At 43.0% G+C, this 22329-nt stretch overlaps 1 protein-coding gene and 1 long non-coding RNA gene across 4 annotated transcripts in view; both read right to left on the reverse strand.

The window, feature by feature from the left end:
- ARHGEF12 (Rho guanine nucleotide exchange factor 12) overlaps positions 1-22329 on the reverse strand; it is a 250615-nt gene that overhangs the window by 224618 nt on the left and 3668 nt on the right. The gene's annotated exons all lie outside the window — the stretch shown is intronic.
- On the reverse strand, positions 14052-15182 carry LOC129151083 (uncharacterized). Its single transcript, XR_008557883.1, has 2 exons — positions 14941-15182; positions 14052-14365 (listed from the first exon to the last, which is right to left on the reverse strand). It is a non-coding gene; the product is annotated as an uncharacterized LOC129151083 (long non-coding RNA).

The raw sequence follows: 22329 nt of genomic DNA on the forward strand, positions 1-22329 counted from the left end.
GGGCAGCGGGCGGAATTCGAGGGTGGCTTTCTCTCAGAGGTGCTTGCAGTGATTACCGTGGCAAACTGAGACCCAGGGGCCTCGTAGGGCAGGGTTTATGGGAAGCCACTGTTGTCTGCTCTGCCCTGAGACTCCGCCCCACCCAATCTGTGCGCAGAGGCTTTTGCATATGAATGGTCTGATCCTTTGAAATCTAAACTTACCTAACAAAATGTAGCTGAGTCAGAGAGCCCCAGAACATCCAAAAGAAGGCCTAAGGCCCCACAGCAGCTTGCACTGCTTCACAGCTGGGCCTCATCTGGGCACCTCCAAACCCCAAACAAAGAAGAGGAATCTGCAGATCTCTCCATAGCTCCTGCTGGGTGGCCTCAGGCAGAGGCTAAATTAGCACCTCCTTGGAGATCCAAGAGCCAGTGTACCCAGGGGTCAGAGTAGGACCATCCAGATTACAACTCCTCAGATCCATAAGGGACACACTCAGGGGGCAGACTCAGTGAGCACCAAAGCCCCACTGAAGCAAGTCTTGCCTCATAAGCGTGTCTCCAGCACAGAAGTTATCCCATCATAGACACAGCTGATCCTCACAGGTCAATTCCTCCCAATGATACCAACAACAATCATGGCTTAACTACAACAAGACTTAACTACAACAATAGGACACCTAGCACACAAAGCCACTCTATCAACTCGGAAGCGGCCAAAATGAGGAGACCAAGAAACAGGTCACAAATGAAAGAAATGGAGGAAAACAAACAACTGGATATAGAGTTCAAAACCACGGTTATAAGGTTTTTCAAGAATTTTCTAGAAAAGGCCAATAAATTTAGTGAGACCCTCGAGGATATGAAAAAAGAACCAACTAGAAATTAAACATACACTGACTGAAATAAAAAATATTATACAGAGACCTAACAGCAGACTAGAGGAATGCAAGAATCAAGTCAAAGATTTGAAATACAAAGAAGCAAAAAAACACCCAACCAGAAAAGAAAAAAGAAAAAAGAATCCAAAAAGTTGAAGATAGTGTAAGGAGCCTCTGGGACAACTTCAAACGTACCAACATCAGAATTATGGGGGTGCCAGAAGAAGAGAGAGAGCAAGATATTGAAAACCTATTTGAAGAAATAATGACAGAAAACTTCCCCCACCTGGTGAAAGAAACAGACTTACAAGTCCAGGAAGCACACAAAACCCCAAACAAAAGGAATCCAAAGAGGCCACACCAAGACACATCATAATTAAAATGCCAAGAGCAAAAGACAAAGAATATTAAAAGCAGCAAGAGAAAACAGTTAGTTACCTACAACAAGGGGGCACCCATACGATTGTCAGCTGAAACAATTTCTCAACAGAAACTATGCAGGCCAGATGGGAGTGGCAAGAAATATTCAAAGTGATGAATAGCAAGAACCTACAACCAAGATTACTCTACCCAGCAAAGCTAGCATTCAGAATTGAAGGTCAGATAAAGAGCTTCACAGATAAGAAAAAGCTAAAGGAGTTCATCACCGACAAACCAGTATTATATGAAATGATGAAAGGTATTCTTTAACCTTTTGCACTCGGATGTCGAGATTAAAATTACTCTTTGAATGTATCAATAATGTGAAATATAAAAAAATCCAAATAAATAAGTTTGTATGAAAAGAAACTCCAGTTTTTTATTCTACTGCCGCGCTTCGTAAAATCTGGGGTATTTAAAAAATTAAATCCCGAGTAGAATAAAGGAATCGAGAAAAAAGCAAGCGAGTGCAAAGGGTTAATAAGAGGAAGAAGAAGAAAAAGGTAAAGATAAAAATTATGAACAACAAATACATATCTATCAACAAGTGAATCTAAAAAACAAGTGATTAAAAAATCAAGTGATGAACAGAAAATCTGGTAAATATAATAGAATCAGGGGCATAGAAAGGGAGTGGACTGACAATCCACAAGGGGAAAGAGGTGTGGGGGGGTAGAAAGAGACTGGACAAAAATCATACACCTATGGATGAGGACTGTGAGGGGGGGTAATGGCAGGGGTAGGGTGGGAACCGGGTGGAGGGGAGCTATGGGTGGAAAAAAGAGGAACAACTGTAATAATCTGAACAATAAAGATTTAATTTTAAAAAAAAAGAAAAAAATAATAAAATAAAATAAATATCTGACCAGTACTCTGCAAGAAACTGTTACCAGAAGACACTGGGGACACCTGAAAACCAAATGCATTGTGATATCTTAGACTGGACCCTAAAATAGAAAGTGACCACTCAAGGAAAAGCTGTTGAGATCCAAATAAAGTCCAGTTTAAAGTAGTTTAGTTAATACCAATGTCAGTTTCTTAGTTTTGACAGATGTACCATAGTGATGTAAGATATTAACAAGAAAACTAGGTGTGAAATACACTATCTATACTATTTTTGTAACTTTTTTGTAAATCTAAAATTATTCCAAAACTAGAGGCTCGGTGCATGAATTTGTGCACAGGTGGGGTCCCCTCCTGGCTGTTCGGGGCCGTCTTGCCCAGTCCCAATCGGGGCCAATTAGGACCAGCCGGCAGGGGGAAGGACCACAGGAGATTGGCCAGCCGCGGGAGGTTGGCTGTGGGAGTGCACTGATCACCAGGGGGCAGCTCCTACGTTGAGCTACCCCTGGTGGTCAGTGCGCATGACAGCTACCTGCCAGTCATCTGGTCATCCAGTCATAATGGTCACTTACGCTTTCATATATATAGATAATAAAGTTATTGAGTAATTAGTCTATGATGCTAAAAGTCAGATATTAGGTACTCTTATCTAATGATACCAATTGTTGGATAAAAACACCCTCCCCCAAAAAAAACCTTCAGACTCAGGTGATTTCACTGGTGAATTCTCACAAACATTTAAAGGGAAAGATAATTAACACCCTACACACACTCTTTCATTCTGAAAAACAGATGGCCCTTCCCAACTTATTTTCTGAGACCAACATTACACAGATTAAAATGAGGCAATGGTTGCAGCTGGTGCAGCTCAGTGATTGAGCGCAGACCTATGGACTTGGTCACTGTTTGATTCCCCATCAGAACACATGCCTGGGTTGTGGGCTCAGTCCCTAGTAGGAGGCATGCAGCAGGCAGCCAATCAATGATTTTCTCTCATCAGTGATGTTTCTATCTACCTTTCTCTGTCCTCCTTCCTCTCTAAAATCAATAAATGTATATATATTTATTTTTAAATGAGTCAATGGCATTACAAAAAAATGAAAAACCAAATCCCTTGTGAACACAATATGAAAATTTCATCAAAATATTAGCAAACCAAATCTCCTAATGATAAATAATAATAAATAACTATATGGGGCTTAACCCAGGAATGTAAGGTTGGCTCAACATTCTAATTCAATATAATTTGTCATTATCACCACTCTGAAAAAGAAAAGCCATATTATCATCTCAACAGATGCAGCAACAGAGTTTCACAAAATTCACCCATCTATATAAATGAAAGCCTAAGTGGCCAAATGACTGACCGACCAAACAACTGGTCAACCGGTCACTATGATGCGCACTAACCACCAGGGAGCATACGCTCAATGCAGGGGCTACCCCCTGGTGGTCAGTGTACTCCACAGCAGGAACACCACTCAGTTGATCGACGGGCACCAGATGCAGGGCTCACAGCTGGCGGTGGTGTGAGCCTCTCCCAATCAGGAATGACTGGGTGCAAGCCTGCAGCAGGTGCAACAGGGCTGGGATGAGTGGGAGAGGCATAGTGCCCAACCCGGGCTCAGGCTCCTCGCTGGCCGCCTGCAGCTTCCCGCACTACTTCATGCTGTGTGGGATCAATGCAGACAGTGGGCTGGAGCCCAATGAGCTGGTGGGTAAGGCCGGACTGCAGTGGCATGGAGGTGCAATGATCCCCACAGGCCAGGCCGAGGGATCCCACCAGTGCACGAATCCGTGCACCGGGCCTCTTGTCCTATATAATAAAAGCCTAATATGCTAAGTGTCCAATCACCCGTTGAATCAATCAAAGCGTAATTGCTAATGATATGCTCAGGCAGCTCAACCACTTGCTATGATGTGCACTGACCAACAAGGGGCAGAAGCTTTAACCAGTAGGTTAGCTTGCTGTTGGGGTCCCGCCAATCAGGACTGAGCGGGACAGGACAGACACATCTGGAGCCCTCCCGCAGTCCCTCCCCAGCTGGCCAACCTCCCGTGTCTCTCTCTGGCCCTGATCATGCACCAGTGGGGTCCCTCAACCTGGCCTGCGCCCTCTTGCAATCTGGGACCACTTGGGGGATGTCAGAGAGCCAGTTTCGGGCCAATCCTGCAGGCCAGGCCAAGGAACCCCACCGGTGTACGAATTCGTGCACTGGGCCTCTAGCTAATGATAAAATCTCTCACAAACTAAGATAGAAAGTAACTTTCCAAAACTGATAAAGGGCATCTATATAAAATAAACACAAAACATCATACTTAACAGTAACAGATTGAATGTCTTTCCCCTAAAATCAAGAACTATACAAGGATGTCTACGTGTCTACTCTCACAAATTCTAGTAAGCATGTTGCCCAAAGGAGCAAGGCAACCTATATATATAAAAGGCTAATATGTTAAGTGTCCGACCAGTCGCTATGATGCACACTGACCACCAGGGGGGAGACGCTCAATGCAGGAGCTGCTGGGCTGCAGTAACTTGGCAGCAGCGGTTCTCGAGTGACACACCTCGAAACCAGAGAGGAGGGAGCCCAATTCCTCACGGGGCCGCGCGATTCCACCTTCGGCAGTGGGCTATGTTGTTGCTGGGGCACTGTTGGCCCTGAATCTGGTTTACGGCTCACTTGTGTTTGTGTTCCACACCCTGTACGACAGCAACTTTGCAGAGTGCCCTCTCACACTCCAGGACCCCTCAGGGGATGTCGGAGAGCCCGTTTCAGCCCAATCCCCATGGGCCAGGCCTAGGGACCCCACGTGCTCACTCCGCAGACACCAGGGAGGGACCGTAGGAAGCTGGCTCCAGGGCCTGTCCAGCCCATCTCACCCAGTCCCGCCCTGTGGGCCACCTTCTAATTAATTTCCTTTAAATGTGCACAAATCCGTACACTGGGTCATTAGTAATATATGGCTTACAAGCTGAAAAGAAAAAAGTACTTGTCTTTAACCATAGATAACATGATTATCTATGTAAAAACTCCACCCAAATGTATAAAAACTTGTGGAATAAGTTTACCAAGGTAATCTATACTAGTAAAAGGGTAATATGCTAATTAGACCAGACGTCCTTCTGGACATCCTTCCAGACGAAGATGAGGCCAGAGCGAAACATCCCGGATCCCAGGTTCCTGCTGGCAGCCAGAGGGAAGCAGCCAGAGTCCTGCATGCTGAAGGGAAGCTGGTGCCGGCAGCGGGGAAGGAAGGCCTACTCATGCCTACTCTAGTAGTACATAAGATCAATATTCAAAAAGAACTGTATTTCTATACACTAGCAACAAATTAAAAATTAACTGTAAATACCATTTAAGATAACCTCAAAACACATGAAATAATAGAGATGAAGTTAAACTCTATATCAGGCACCCTCAAGCTACGGCCCGCGGGCCACATGCGGGTGTTTGTGCCGTTTTGTTTTTTTACTTCGAAATAAGATATGTGCAGTGTGCATAGGAATTTGTTCATAGGTTTTTTTTAAACTACAGTCCGGCCCTCCAACCGTCTGAGGGACAGTGAACTGGCCCCTGTTTAAAAAGTTTGAGAACCCCTGCTCTATATTGAAAACTATAGAATCTTTTGAGAGAAATTAAAAACTCAAAGAACAATGTTTCTGCCTGGTTTTCTCTAAAGTTGAGATGGCAGCTCAGCACCTCCTCTCTGAAGAGTGTAAGGTTCCTATTAACCATGTGGCATCTTATGAGCTGCCCATCAGTGATGCTTATTTATCTACTAGAGGACCGATGCACGACTTTGAGCACAGGTAGGGATCCTGGGCCTGGCCAGTGATCGGGGCTGATCAGGGCCATCTCGCCCAGTCCCGATCAGGGTCGATTGGGGCCAGCCAGCCAGGGGAAGGGACCACAGGAGGTTGGCTGTGGGAGCGCACTGACCACCAGGGAGCAGCTCCTGCCTTGAGCATCTGCCCCCTGGTGGTCAGTGCACATCATAGCAACTGATAGACCAGTGGTAATGGTCGCTTCGGCTTTTATATATAGAGACTAGAGGCCCGGTGCACGAAATTCGTGCACGGAGGGGGGTTGTCCCTCAGCCGAGCCTGTACCCTCTCCAATCTGGGACCCCTAAACGGGCAGTCGGGATTAGGCCTAAACGGGCAGTCGGACATCCCTCTCACAATCCAGGACTGCTGGCTCCCAACTGCTTGCCTGCCTGCCTTCCTGATTGCCCCTAACCGCTTCTGCCTGCCAGCCTGATCACCCCCTAACCACTCTGCTGCCAGCCTGTTTGCCCCCAACTTCCCTCCTCTGCCGGCCTGGTCACTCCTAACTGCCCTCTCCTGCAGGGTTGATCACCTCCAACTGCCCTTCCCTTGCAGGCCGGGTGCCTCCCAACTGCCCTCTCCTGCTGGCCATCTGTGGTGGCCATCTTGTGTCCACATGGGGGCAGGATCTCTGACCACATGGGGGCAGCTATATTGTGTGTTGCAGTGATGATCAATCTGCATACTACTCTTTTATTAGATAGGATAGAGGCCTGGTACAGGGGTGGGGGCCAGCTGGTTTGCCCTGAAGGATGTCCCGGATCAGGTGGGGGTTCCCTTGGGGTGTGGGGCGGCCTGAGCGAGGGGCCTGTGGTGGTTTGCAGGCCGGCCACGCCCCCTGGCAACCCAAGCGGAGGCCCTGGTATCTGGAATTTATTTTCCTTCTACAACTGAAACTTTGTAGCCTGGAGCGGAGCCAAGCCTGGGGCTCCCTCCGAGGCCGGCAGCCATTTGTGTTGGGGTTATAATTGAAACTTTGTTGCCTTAAGCAGGTGAGCCCGGCCAGGGTGTGCGGAAAGCTTTGCTTCCCCTGTTGCCGGCGGCAACCCTGGCCTGCTCTCTCAAGCTCCATTCTGCCGCCATTTGTTTGAATTTGTTTACCTTCTATAATTGAAACTTTGTAGCTTGAGTGGAGGCTTAGGCCTACAACGGCTGGCGGAAAGCTTGTTTCCCTCTGTTGCCTGGGAAACCTTGCTCTCTGTGGCTGTAGCCATCTTGGATGGGTTAATTTGCATACTCGCTCTGATTGGGTGGTGGGAGTGGTTTGTGGGCGTGGCTTGAGGGTGTGTCGGAGGTATGGTCAATTTGCATATTTGTCTATTCTTAGATAGGATGGCCTGCTATTACACGGAAGGCCCAGGAGAACCTCGTTTTGCCGCATTCTTGGAAAACCAAGCTGAGGTGAAGAGGGAACCTGCCTTCCAGTGATTAAGGGGCCTGAGAGAGATAACTGGGGAACTGGCACACAAGCTTTCTACAGTCTGCTCTAGAGTTGGAGAAAAAGTTAACCAAGCTCCTGCTAGATCTGAAAACCATAGCTTCTGCCAACAATGACTCTGATCTCGATTCTTCATGAGAAAGTACCTGGATAAGTCTGGGCATGTGCCCTGATCAGGAATTGAACCGTGACCTCCTGGTTCATACGCTGAAGCTCAACCACTGAGCCAAGCCAACAGGTGGAGTAAGTCCCAACTTTATCATCCTTTTCCCCACAAAAAGATGCTGCTAAGTAGTAGGTACATAGATAACGTTCCCTAGATTGTTTTCTTTTTTGATTTATGCTTGCAATATTTCACAATGAAGTAAAATGATGAAAAAGGGGAAATTTAAAAATTAGATGTTGCAGCTAGGTGAGACATATTTAATACCACTAAAAAAAAAAAAAAAAACATGTGTTTCTTTTTTCCTTTTTAAAATTTAGAATTAACACATTCAAAGAATAAAACATTCATATATACCTCCACATAAGCACCATGCCTCAAGTGCCATTACAGATTTTCCCAAAAATCTCACAAAGGTCTACAAACACTAAAAAAGCAGTTACTGGCCTCAGAGCACCTTGTAGTTCTTGCTAAGTGGCCTAGCCTCGCTCACATCATGGTGCCCAAAAAAAAGGGTCCTGAGCCCAGCACAAGTGACAGCAGGTTGAGGTTTGCATCACAGCTTCTCCCAGGCACCTCCAAACCCAGCATAAACAGCAACCAACTGCAGGTCACTTTGTAGCACCTACCAAGAAGCCCCAAGCCCAGCACAAACAGAGGATGATATTGGCCTACACAGAAACCCCTTCTGAAAGGTTTCAAAAACATCACACCTAGTGGCAGGCTTCCAACCACTACCCACCAGCTCCAAAAATGACATTCCCACAGTTTAAGCTCATCTGGTAAGAGCCTGAGAACGCGACTCCCACTCCATGAGATTGGCAGCCACACAACATCTTGTACTCTGTAGTCACAGGCAACTCTCACAGCCAGTCAGCCCGAGAGTCATTCCAACCACTGGCATGCCAACAGCAATTGAGGCTCAACTACAACAGGAGGGCACATACAACCCACTCGGGAAACCCGAGGAGCACCAGCTTGGATAATCAGGGAGACAGCACCACTGGGCCCTCAGGACATCTTCTATGTAAGCCCAGTGTCAAGCAGCCCTACCTAGTACATAGGAACAAACCCAGGAGGCTGCCAAAATGAGGAGACAAAGAAACATGTCACAAATGAAAAAACAGGACAAGACTCCACAAAAAGAAGTAAACAAAATGGAGATAAGGAATCTTCCGCACGAAGAGTTCAAAACACTGGTTATAAGTATGCTAAATGAACTGAAATGAAAAATACCTAAATACAGAACTTCAACAGAGACAGAAAACATGAATAAGGAGATAGAAAACATAAAAAAGAACTAGTCAGAAGTGAAGAATAAAATAACTGAAATACACTGGAGGAAATCAACAGCAGGTTAGATGAAGTAGAGGATCAAATCAGCGATCCGAAAGACAAGGTAGCAGAAAACACCCAATCAGAACATGTGGTGGCTTTAAAATCAGGAGGAATATCTTGGCTGTAGAGGTTTCCCTGAGGATCCAGAAGTACACAAGATCCCCAGCCCATGGTTCCAGAGCTGGGAAGAGAAATCCCCATAACTTTGGGCTGTTAAGACCAGCGTGGATTGTAGTTGAGTGACACACAGGCTGTTGGAGTCCCAGGCAGTTCCTCTTAAAGGGCCAGTAGACAAACTTACCCCCTCTAAGCTCCAGAACTGGGGCAGCAGCTGGAAAGGGGCCTGGGACATTTGGGGAGGACCTAACTTGTTTGGAATCAGAGAGAGAGCTGGAGGGGCAGCTTTCTCCCAGACACAATGCCAGCAGAGGCCAGTGTTCCTTTGCTGAACCCTGCCTGCCACAGAGCTGACAGGACTCTAAATCTCCATCAACCTGGCTCATACTGTTTGCCCCAATCTGGTGATTCCCTGAGACCTTGCCCCTCCCTACTTGCAGGCTCATCCAAGTCATTTACAGTGGCTTTTCCATACAACTGGCCTCTATTGGCTCATGCTTTGGACTTTACTAAAATCTCTCAAACAAATAGCAGCTGGCTTCAGTGTACCCTGTACCTCTTGATAAGTGGCCCCAGGCCTGGCCCTAGCAGCAGCCACCTTGGTTCAGAGCTTGGTCTCTCCTGAGCACTTCCAAGCCCAACACAAGTAGCAGTCATCTGCAGATTGCTTTGTAGCTCAGGCTGGGTGGCCCTGCTCAGGGCAAAGGCAGTGGCTGACTTTGCACCTCCTGAGAGGCTCCAGAGCCAGTGCACCCTGTGGTCAGCTTCAACCACTTTGGATTACAACCCTACCGCTTCCATGAGTGAGACGCTCAACGGGCAGACTCAGTGAGCACCAAAGCCCCACTGAAGCAAGTCCTGCCCACGAGGGTCAACTTCTACACAGCAGCTCTTCCACTGTAGTCACAGCCAATCCTGGCAAATGACTGACCTAAGGGTCAATCCCTCCCAAAAACAACAACATCAACCAAGGCTCAACTACAATAGAACAGTGCACACAGCCCACACTGGGGCGCACCTGGAGTGCCCAGCTCAGGTGACTGGGGAGGCTGAGCCACTGGGCCCTACTATACAAGGCCATTCTACCAAGTCTGGGATTAGTAGATCTATCTAATACAAAGGAACAAACACAGCGAATTAGCCAAAATGTGGAGACAAAGACATTTGTCACAAATGAAAGAACAGAAGAAATCTCCAGGAGGAAAAAAACTAAATAAAATGGAAGCAAGAAAACTACCAGTTACAGAGTTCAAAACAATGGTTATAAGGGTGCTCAAAAAACTTACTAAGAACTTCAAGGAACTTTGTGAGAACTTCAACAGCATAGAAACCATAAAAAAGAACCAATCAGAAGTGAAGGGTAGATTAACTGAAATGAAGAATAATTTACAGGGAATCAACAGTAGAGTAAAGGATGTAAAGAATCAAATCAGTGATTTGGAATATGAGGACACAAAAAAGCACCCAATTAGAACAGCAAAAAGAAAAAAGGAATAAAAAAAAAGTAGTGTAAGGAGCCTCTGGGACAACTTCAAGCCTACCAACATTTGCATCACGAGGGTGCTAAAAGGAGAAGAGAGGAAGCAAGAAATTGAAAACCTATTTGAGAAAATGACAGAAAACTTCCCTTACCTGGTGAAAGAAATAAACATACAAATCCAGGAAGTGCAGAGAGTCCCAAACACGATTAACTCAAAGAGGCCCGCACCAAGACACATCATAATTAAAATGCCAAGGACTAAAGACAAAGAGAGAATCTTAAAAGCAGCAAGAGAAAAATATAGTTACCTACAAGGGAGCGCCCATACGACTGTCAGCTGATTTCTGAACAGGAACTTTTAAGGCCAGAAAAGAGTCACAAGAAATATTCAAAGTGATGAATAGCAAGAACCTACAACCAAGATTACTCTACCCAGCAGAGCTATCATTTAGAATTGAAGGTCAGATAAAGAGCTTCACAGAAAAGAAAAAGCTAAAGTTCATCACCACCAAACCTGTACTACATGAAATGTTAAAGGGTCTTCTTTAAGAAAAAGAAGAAAAAAGATAAAGAATATGAACGATATAATGGCAGTAAATACATAGCTATCAACAATTGAATCTAAAAATCAAAATAAACTAACAAGCAGAACAGAAACACACTCAGATACAGAGATCATATTGATGGTTGCTAGATGGGGGTGGGATTGGAGGGATGAGTAAAAAAGATGAAGGGATTTAGAAATACAAATCAGTCATAGCCCACAGACGCAGACAGGTGAAGGCCTGGGATGGGGTAGGATATAAGTGGAGGGGAGGAAAGGAGGAGGGAGGGAATAGGAGACATCTGTAATACTCTCACCAATAAAATAAATTCAAAGGAAAATAAAGCACCGAACACCTAAAGTTTCTTAAATTTCAACTTATACCATGTTTTCTTTTTACTTTAGGTAACTCAACAAAATATAATTAAAAGAAAATAAGTAAACAAATAGATAAATAAATATATGTGATAGGAAGTTACATTAATTTTTTTTAATTTGGAAAAAATAAATTCACTCATTAATTATGATTCACATACCACTACTTCTGAAAAATACACAGGACTTCTCATCTTTATCTTCAACAATCTATATATATAAAAGACTAATATGCTAAGTGTCCGACTGTCCAGGTAATGACGTCACATAGCAACGCCCCGCTTCCTCTCCCTAGCGACTATCCTCCTTGGAGTTTCTTCAGCCCAGGAACATGACTTGCTTTATAGCCAGGTGCAAACATTTCACACTTTAACCAAATGTCTGTGAAGCGTTTTCCCATGCCTCATCTCATTTGATCCTCACAGAAGTCCTGGAGTAGGTAGACAGGAGACTCGGTGGAATCCTATTTTCTTTTCATTAGCCGGAACATGGAGATTTAGAAAGCTTAGTAGCTTGGCCTGACTGAAAAGAAGTAAGAAATGGTGGACCTTGAAAATGACTTCAGGTTTTCTCACTGAGCAGGATATAGTCAAACTGCTGCAGTTAAATATTTTACCCTTTGTTCTCCCTGCTTGATCTACGATAATAATCTGCTTCATGTTGAGTTGCTGACAATTACCTGAAAGAGAAGTTGGGGTGTTTCACTGGGCTGGAAAAAGTTTAGCGAAATCAGAAAGCAGGTCTAACTAAGCAAGTTTATTCTATATCTATAAAAGGCTAAGTTGACTCACACATGCACAATAAATATAAAACTCTCGCTGGTGCCAATAGCATGCATGTGTTTCCATCTGTTGTTGTCAATCATGAATTTGGTTGACACTTCTATTATAGAGAAAGGGCAAACAGCGATATTAAAATATTTCTTCTAATTAATTTCCTTTCAATGTGCATGAATTCATGCACCGGGCCACTAGTCAATTAATATCACTCTAACAGGTAAATTTCTTAATCCTTAAATATAAATCAACAGTAACAAGAGCTCAAAATAACTTTGCCCAAACAATGACCTATACAGAGCAGACATTACCATTTACTGAATAAATAAATTAATTAATGTGTAAAGTCAGAACTGGACAAATTTTGAGTTATTGAAGGCAGATTTAAAAGTTGACTGCCGATCCTAAAAATCTAACCAATTCTGCAACTAAAGATGTTATTGCTTCATAGTCTGAATTGAAATAACTGTGTCTCTTAAGTATCTTCTTCACTTCCAAATGTACCTTAATTTTAAAAACAGCCTACAATTTGAAATATAAAGGATAAGGAATATTTTCACAAGGCACAGTCATAACAGCAGCAAGTTCATATGAATTCAAAGTCCTTTTAGACGCATAGATCACAGTTTTAGAAAAACATAACTAATTTCTGAAATTTAAACAGTAACAGCTACTATAATTTATTGGTGCTAGGCATTTAAGTACATTCTCATTTACTCTTCATGACAACTCTGCAAGTTAAGTATTATTATTCCCATTTTTAGTGATGTGGAAAGTAAACTGCTTGCTCCGAGAGGTGCATCTGCCTAAGGACTCTCAGCTGGTAAGCAGCAGGACAAGTCTCACACACAACACCCAGGCTCCGTTCTCCACAGCCCCTCATTCAGGCCCCTTCCACCGCTCTTCTCCTTCAAAGGCTGAAAACGGAAAATATGTAAAGTAAGAGCTAAAATAGCTTTTCCTTTCAAAGCGTTTTATCTGTGACAAACAGGATAGTCTCAAAAATAATTTTGCCAGGGAATAAAGATTAACATAATCACTACTATTTATCCACTTAATATTTTACTTGATTCCTATTTTTTGAAACAATTGTACCTAGCATCCTAATCCTATTAAGCGATGATTGCATAGTGGTACGTTTCTTTTTTTTACTCTTCACAGGCAACATACTCAAACAGTCTCGAGAACTCTGATCATGGAGAGCTTCTGAATAAATACAGTAACTGAAGCCGAAACCGGTTTGGCTCAGTGGATAGAGCGTCAGCCTGCGGACTCAAGGGTCCCAGGTTCGATTCCGGTCAAGGGCATGTACCTTGGTTGCGGGCACATCCCCAGTAGGGGGTGTGCAGGAGTCAGCTGATCGATGTTTCTCTCTCATCGATGTTTCTAGCTCTCTATCCCTCTCTGTAAAAAATCAATAAAATATATATATTTTTAAAAAATACAGTAACTGAAGCCACGAAACTTTCCCCAAACTGTGCAGCTTGCCCATGAAACTAAACCACAACCAAAGCACAAGTACATTACTCTAAGGCCGTGGTCGGCAAACTGCGGCTCGCGAGCCACATGCGGCTCTTTGGCCTCTTGAGTGTGGCTCTTCCACAAAATACCACGGCCTGGGCGAGTCTATTTTGAAGAAGGGGCGTTAGAAGAAGTTTAAGTTTAAAAAATTTGGCTCTCAAAAGAAATTTCAATCGTTGTGCTGTTGATATTTGGCTCTGTTGACTAAGGAGTTTGCCGACCACTGCTCTAAGGGATGACAAACTATCTTTGAAAATAAATGTTTTTAATCATGATACAACAGAAAAATAACACGAACAATGGCAAGTCAAAGAGTTATACTCCATGAAAAAAAAAATCATATACACTGAAAACAAACTATATTATCCCAAGCAACAAAAGCCAAAATCAATTCAATGACAAGAAAAACTCAAATTAAATTTATAAGTCAACTGGAGGCCCAATACATGAAATTCGTGCAGATTAGGCCTTCCCCCAGCTGCCGGCACCAGCTTCCCTCTGGCACCCAGGACCTGGGCTTCCCTCGCAGCCTGGACTTCCTCTGGAAGGTCGTCCGAAGGACGTCCAGAAGGTCGTTCAGCTGTCCAGTCTAATTAGCATATTACACTTTTATTATTATAGATGATAGCCATTTTTCTACTGCAGTTACATGGATTCTGAAATGAGGTAAACAATAGAACTTAACTAAAGAAAACCAAAACTTTTAAATATCTAGAAAGACTACTTTAAATGTCTCTACACACAGTGAAAGAAGTTTAAAAAATTACATAGTAGTACTATACTAAAATAAGCTATTGTCATGTTAATTACAATAATTATTTATTCACTAGCCTGTATAAATCCCCTCTGATCACCTCACTGCCACCTGCGAATCTACAAACTAAAGGGCATTAGTCAGTTTTACTTGCTTCCCACTGTTGATTACTAACACCCCTCCCCAGAGGATATGCCGTGAAACTGATGGCCCAGGCCCACACGCAATGCCTGCTGCCGCCTACAACCACAGGAAGGACAGGTGAGCGCACTGCATCACGCAGCATGCCAATAAAATCTGTGAAGTCTTTACTTAAAGTGGAGTTGAAACATGAGCAGTTGAAAGTGGCTTTAAAGACGGAAGGAGACCTGACTTGGGATGTATTGAGTACCTGAGACCTGTAAAACGTTATTAACCAATATCACCCCAATACATTCAATCAAAATAACATAAAATCAGATAGACTCATTTCCTTACTTTTATATTATCCTGAGGACATCCTTAACGATTTGACAGAGCCTTTTTCTGGACAGTAAATCGAACAGGTGAATACAGGGTTTTTATAAATGTGGAATTCCAATGTTCTTCTCCAGAGTAAATCACGTCACTGACTGGGAGCTCCCAGAAGACTGAGAGCCATTGGGGCTAGGATTCCTTTCAAATGGCATCATTTCAACAGAGGCTCGGTGAGAAGTGAAACCTCCTGCAAATCACATCTGTTGTAATGTTCCCCCCAGAGGCTTGTTCCCTGCTTCTCTTCTCCCCTCCCCTCCCCTTCCCTATTCTCCCCCCTCCCCCTCCCCCTTCCCCTCCTCTTCCTTTTTCTTCTCCTTCTTCTCTCTCTCTCTCTCTCTCTCTCTCTCTCTCTCTCTCTCTCTGTCTCTGTCTCTGTCTCTGTCTCTGTCTCAGAGTAAAGATGATGCTGGAAACACAAGTGACATTCTGCTGTAAGCCTCCTCCAGAAATACCCAAAATGACACAGAACAAGTTTCTGGCTGTCACTCAATAAACATCCTTCCCTACTTCACACCTATCAACCCACAGAGCCATTACCTCAACCTACTAGAGTCTAGCAGGTAAGAATACTAACTAGACAGTAAGAATCTACTAAAAGACGTGACACTATCAGACCTTACCTTGCAGAGATAGTGACATATTTACGGTAAAATGATGACATCCAGTGGAGAAACAGAAGCAGGAGACAGATGAGCAACTGTCCACGCGCGGATGTGAGAGGACGTGAAAACGGGGTTCACCATGCCACTCTCTACGTTTCTGTGTTTGAAGTATTCCCTTAAAGACTTCCCCAGATTCAAAACCATGCATTTACCTCGCGTGCAGGCACCGAGCACTTCGCCGGTTCCCAAAGACTCCTCTGCCCTTGGCTTCCTTGGAGGCTTAGGCAGCCTTGCCATCAGGGTGTGGCCTGCAATGCTACCTGTGGAGGTGGACATCCCTGGCCCTGACCACGAGCCTGACCACACAGCGTGCCCTGGCCAGTGCGTGTGTAAGCGGAGGGACTGATGGACACCAGGACTGAGCGGGAACTTGAAGAGCCGTCACATGTTTGAACCAGTTTTCCCGTTCTTTCCCTCAGCCAGGGGGCCCCACAAATGCTGCAGCCGGTCCACAGCAGACATGATACAAGGTAAGCAAGAAATAAACCACCGCTGTAAACCACTGAAATTTGAATGGGTTGCTATGGTAGCGTAACCTAGCAAAAGCTGATCGATACGCTGGAGGCTAGGTACAAAGCATGTTAAAAGGAAAGGCTAGTATATTTATAAGAATGCTTTAGAAAGCAGACAAAAAAATTTAACTATGGTTAACTCTGGGCAGACAGTTGGAGAACTGGTGGGTGTACAGGGATAAGGAGAAGATCAGAGAGACTTTATTTATACCATCACATGTCATTGAATTTTCTTGTGTATGTTTTTTAAACCTGAACATCATCATCTAGGGACTTGGATAATTTGAGCTATTTTTTATTTCCTATGTATTTTAGTATTAAAAATATAACAATATATTTAAGCAAATAATAGTTACTTAAAAATGACTAAGAGCTATCTTTCTACCTTTGAGAAACTAAAAAATTTTTGATAATTTAGCTTTTTAAAAAGTGTCTTTCCCCCCCAGAAAAAAAAAACACAACTGTTAATTTTTTAAAGTGGTAAAGGCTAAATGCAAAAATAAATAAACCACAGGAGCATGACGTAGATTTCAGCAAAGCAAATACAGGGATTTGGGTTATGTGGTACTGATCTCAAAGGAAATTCTCTCAATTACATTATTTTAGTACACCAGTAAACTGGTGAGGAAGCTTGCTCTAGGCATCAAGTTTTGTGAACAAGACTCAAATAGTACTACTACAGACAAGGTATTTTATTCTACTAAGTTAGCCCATGTAGGTTAAAATTATTAAAAAGAGTTAGAAGAAAAAAAAAAGGAAAAAATTCTAACCATGACTCTTGCCTTGATTAAACACTTGAATGGCTACAGAAGTCAAGTTCCACAGAGTAAGACTTAACTACGTGAACATATTTTTACTTAATTTGAGCAATATTTGAGCATAGCAGTATCTTGCAAATACGATTAGGAAATGTCTGTACTTTCAGACTTGCATCTCAAAGCACTTCACAAACATTAGCCCTCATTTCGCCTGAGAGGTAGATGTTACACATTGTAATAACCCATCCTTTTCACTACAAAACATGTAAGTGCCCTCAGCAGTACTTGCCCTGAGAAGGTCCTGCCCCAAACAGCCAAGGAAACCGGAAAGAAGCTGACAGTGCATGTGCCACCAACAATCTCTGACACGATCAGACCTTCACCCACAAGAACCACTTCCTCTGGGTGAACCACAACGACGAACAGGGCAAACCACAGCATATTAGCTTGTGTCTGGAAGACAGACAGACAGGCATCTGACATCTATGGAAGACTGTCTCCGCACCCTCACAGATTTCCTGTATGTTCTAAGTGTATTTGAGGAATTACTCGTCTTCTGGATAAGATACAGCCACCTTCTGCATTACACATACAACTTCTTCACATGCCAATGACGTCTTCAGTCTTTCAACAGTAGAATAATCTACATTTTCTGAACCCACAGAAGACCTACAAACTCCTATTTAATATCGTAAGTGAATCTAAAATCAGCATTTAAATATAATATTTGACCAAAGCTGTAGTCTCAAAGCAATTTCTTTGAATGACCATGAGTTTTATATTAAAAGGAAAAGCAGTGTGACAAGTAAGCACCAACTAAACCAGAGTTTTAAAACATATTTCCCATTTCTTCCTGAATTGTTACTCACAGTCCCAAGGCAGGAAATCCACTTTTTCATTGGCCATTACATTTGCATGTTTCTCAACACTAGGAAGCCAGTAAGAACCTAATCTGTCAGCTACATTAACTAATTCACTAAATTAAACTTAGTGTGTCTCTCCTTGTACTAAAAGTCAGTCTTGTGCCCTAGCTGGTGTGGCTCAGTGGATAGAGCATCGGCCTGTGAACTGAAAGGTCCCAGGTTTGATTCCAGTCAAGGGCACATGTCCAGGTTGTGGGCTCGATCCCCAGTGGGGGACTTGCAAGAGGCAGCCAATCCATGATTCTCTCTCATCATGGATGTTTCTATCTCTTTCTCCCTCTTCCTTCCTCTCTGAAATCAATAAAAATATTTTTTTTAAAAAGTCAGTCTTGTACGCTTATGCCATTTTGGCAAAACCTCTGACCTTCGGCATCATCGTGTATTACCTCTGCAGAAGCAAAAAGCTGAAAATTATTGATATTAGCTTCGTGGGCTTTTCTTAGAAGCTATATTAGAAGCTAATATAAATTAGAAGCTGTTTGACAAACTTCTTTCATATATGGCTATCTTGGTACTCTAGATATCCTAAGTTGAAAAAGTAAAATGCTCTAAATTTGGCATGTTTCCAAAATTCTAAACTAAAAACGTGTCCTGATTATGAGATTAGACTGCTGTGCAGTCTCCTGAGAAAGTGATGAGCAGCTACTCTAGAATCACTTAAAATTAAAATAGACAAGGTACTAAAAAGTATACTGTAAGAGATAAAATCCCACTTGGGCTTGGTCAGGTTGGAAAGTAGGGAAGAAAAAATAATGTATGTAGAAGGACAATCATTTAAAGTGAAAAAGTAGGAGACTTAAGAGCCAAATAATCTAGATTAAAAATCTAGATTATAGATGAGAAACCAAGATGGCGGCATAGGTAAACACCTAAACTGCTGCCTCACACAACAATTTCACAACTACAACTAAAAGACAAAACGTCTATCACCCAGAACCACGGGAAAGCTGGCTGAGTGGAAGTTCTACAACTAGAAGGAAAGAGAAAAGAGCACTGAGACGTGCACAAGCGCTGAAAAGCTGAGGTACGGAGGCGCGCGAACCGGGCTGGCGGCGGGCAACTGGGTGCATTGCTTTTTTCAACCCGAAGGGAGACAAGCTCCTGATTACTCTGAACTCCAGTTTCTGGGGAGACGCTGGGGACCCAAACTCCTACGAGGAGAAACTGGACTGTTAGCCATCGGGTCGGAAAGTGAGGGTGACTTTCTTGCAGAGGTGCACTCAGCCATCATTGTTTACTGCGCTGGGGTGCGGGATGCAGGACGCGGGGACTTGGAAACGCAGAAACGCAGGGTCTGCTGACTGGCAGCCATCACTGTTTGCCACACCCTAGCCTAGTGAGTCCCTGAGACTCCATCCTGCACAATCAACAAACCCACCCAAGCTCTGCACAGCAGCTTTTGCATATAAATGGCCTGCCCTATCGCAGCTTAACCAAATAAACTGCAGCTCCAGTCAGACAGCTCCAAAACCTCCAAACCCCAAGCAAAGAGGAGAAAACTGTAGTTCTCGCTGTAGCTCCTGCTGGGTGGCCTCAGACAGTAGCTGACCTGCACCCCATTGGAGATCCAGAAGCTAATGTATCTAGTGGTCAGTATGAGACGACACCAGATTTCAACTCCTCTCATAAGGGACACAATCAGGAGGCAGACTCAGTGAGCACCAAAGCCCCACTGGAACAAGTCCTGCCCCATAAACGTGTCTCTAGCACAACAATTCTCCCATTATAGACACAGCGGGTCCTCACAGCCAATTGGCCTGGAGGTCAATTCATCCCAGTGACACCAACAACAATCAAGACTCAACTACAACAAGGCTGTACACACAGTCCACAAAGGGGTGCACCAAGAGCGTCCACCTCAGGTAACTGGGAGGCCAATACATTGGACCATATAGGACACCTAGCACACAAAGCCACCCTACCAACTCAGGGAAGCAGCGAAAATATGGAGACAAAGAAACAGATCACAAACAAAAGACATGGAGGAAAACAAATGACTGGATATAGAGTTCAAAACCTCGGTTATAAGGTTTTTCAAGAATTTCCTAGAAAAGGCCAATAAATTCAACGAGACCCTTGAGAATATGAAAAAGGACCAACTAGAAATTAAACATACACTGACTGAAATAAAGAATATTATACAGAGACCCAACAGCAGACTAGAGGAACACAAGAATCAAATCAAAGATTTGAAATACGAAGAAGCAAAAAACACTCAACTGGAAAAGCAAAAAGAAAAAAGAATCCAAAAAGTTGAAGATAGTGGAAGGAGCCTCTGGGACAACTTCAAGCGTACCAACATCAGAATTATGGGGGTGCCAGAAGAAGAGAGAGAGCAAGATGCTGAAAACCTATTTGAAGAAATAATGACAGAAAACGTCCCCTACCTGGTGAAAGAAAGAGACTTACAAGTACAGAAAACGCAGAGAACCCCAAACAAAAGGAATCCAAAGAGGACCACACCAAGACACATCATAATTAAAATGCCAAGAGCAAAAGACAAAGAGAGAATATTAAAAGCAGCAAGAGAAAAACAGTTAGTTACCTACAAGGGAGCACCCATACAACTGTCAGCTGATTTGTCAACAGAAACTATGCAGGCCAGAAAGGAGTGGCAAGAAATATTCAAAGTGATGAATAGCAAGAACCTACAACCAAGATTACTCTACCCAGCAAAGCTATCATTCAGAATTGAGGGTCAGATGAAGAGCTTCACAGATAAGAAAAAGCTAAAGGAGTTCATCACCACCAAACCAGAATTATATGAAATGCTGAAAGGTATTCTTTGGGAAGAGGAAGAAGAAAAAGGTAAAGATAAAAATTATGAACAACAAATATATAGCTATCAACAAGTGAATCTAAAAATTAAGTGATTAAAAATCTGAGGAACAGAATAAACTGGTGAATATAATAGAATCAGGTGCATAGAATGGGAGGGGATCGATAATTATCAGGGGGAAAAGGGTGTGGGGGGTACGGGAAGAGACTGGACAAAAATTGTACACCTATGGATGAGGACAGGGCAGGGGAGGTAAGGGCAGAGGGTGGGGTGGGAACCGGGTGGAGGGGAGCCATGGGGGGAAAAAGGAGAAACAATTGTAATAATCTGAACAATAAAAATTTATTAAATTTAAAAAAAAGAAACATTTAAAAAAATCTAATTATATAACTGTCCTTTCTAGTTTTATAACTTGACTTAAACTTTATGAGCTGCCTAAAGTGGAGATCTGCTCTACACTGAGTCGAACACACTGTAAAAGCTAAAGAATGACAGGACATCAGTACATGCATGAGGGTATTTTACTCAAAATGAGATAAAATACTTATGATTTTGCTGATTTTATAATTTCGGTTTAAACGCCACCATTTTGAAGACTCTTAATGATTAAACGGGAAAGGAGCGTGTCTTCACATGAAACCTTAGACAGCGCCAAAGCCGAGCGCTCCCGCTGGAGACCCACTGAAGGCCAACGCCCTACTCCTGAGAACACGGCACGGTCACTTTCTAGGAGATAAGAAATTACACGATAAGAAACATTTTTAGTAACTTGTCAGACAACTATGATGTAAAAGAGTTCCTCCAATCATCTCTGAATAAAAAACATTAAAACATCCTGCTGGTTCTGTGACCCATGTCAGTTTGGCAGGCAACTCACACCCATTTCTAGATGGCCTTTAGAAGAGGCAACCGTGTGCTTATGCAAAGACTAGAGGCCCGATGCACGAAATTCATGCAAGAGGAGGCTTCCTTCCCCGGGCTGCCGGCACTGGCTTCCCTCGCAGCCTGGCTTTGTCCAGAAGGTCGTCCGGAAGGACATCTAGGAGGACATCGGTCTAATTAGCATATTACGCTTTTATTATTATAGATTTTCCCAGGAATCACAATGTTCCACATAAAAATTTGTAAAACACACTATTTATGGATTCCGTCAATGTTTGCCTCAAATTTAATTTTTAAATTGAAAATTCAAACTTAGTTTTTAAAAAATCCTACAGGTTAACTCAACATTATTATATACAACTGGAAACCAAGAATGTGTTATGCAGTATTTCCAGGTTAACATATTTGTGCATTGATTCAAATAAAGCTTTGCTTGTCATTTCATTGAATAAATGTGAACATCTAATAAATGTGCCATCTATCAGGAAGACTACAACTCTGTATTTTTTTTAATTTAATTTGGATGGTACATGTTTCTCATGTAGAATTGAACAAGTGAATGTACTATTGAATACCTATATGAATCGTGGTTTTATATTAGAAAAGACAACATAACTGGGATTGATTTCCAATTTCAATTTTGTATTTATCAAATGACTGACTTTATAATACTACAAATAATTTCATTTTGCAGATGGCTCAGGCAACCTTCAAATTAGCACTTACAGTATTTTTTGCATTGTTTTCTAATCAAAAGCATTATATAGCAACGCTGGCAGAAAAAAAAATATCATGAATGAAAATGCTAATTACTGGATATATGGATATAAAGTC

This window comes from Eptesicus fuscus, chromosome 13 (genome assembly GCF_027574615.1).
Source record: "Eptesicus fuscus isolate TK198812 chromosome 13, DD_ASM_mEF_20220401, whole genome shotgun sequence".
NCBI lineage: Eukaryota > Metazoa > Chordata > Mammalia > Chiroptera > Vespertilionidae > Eptesicus > Eptesicus fuscus.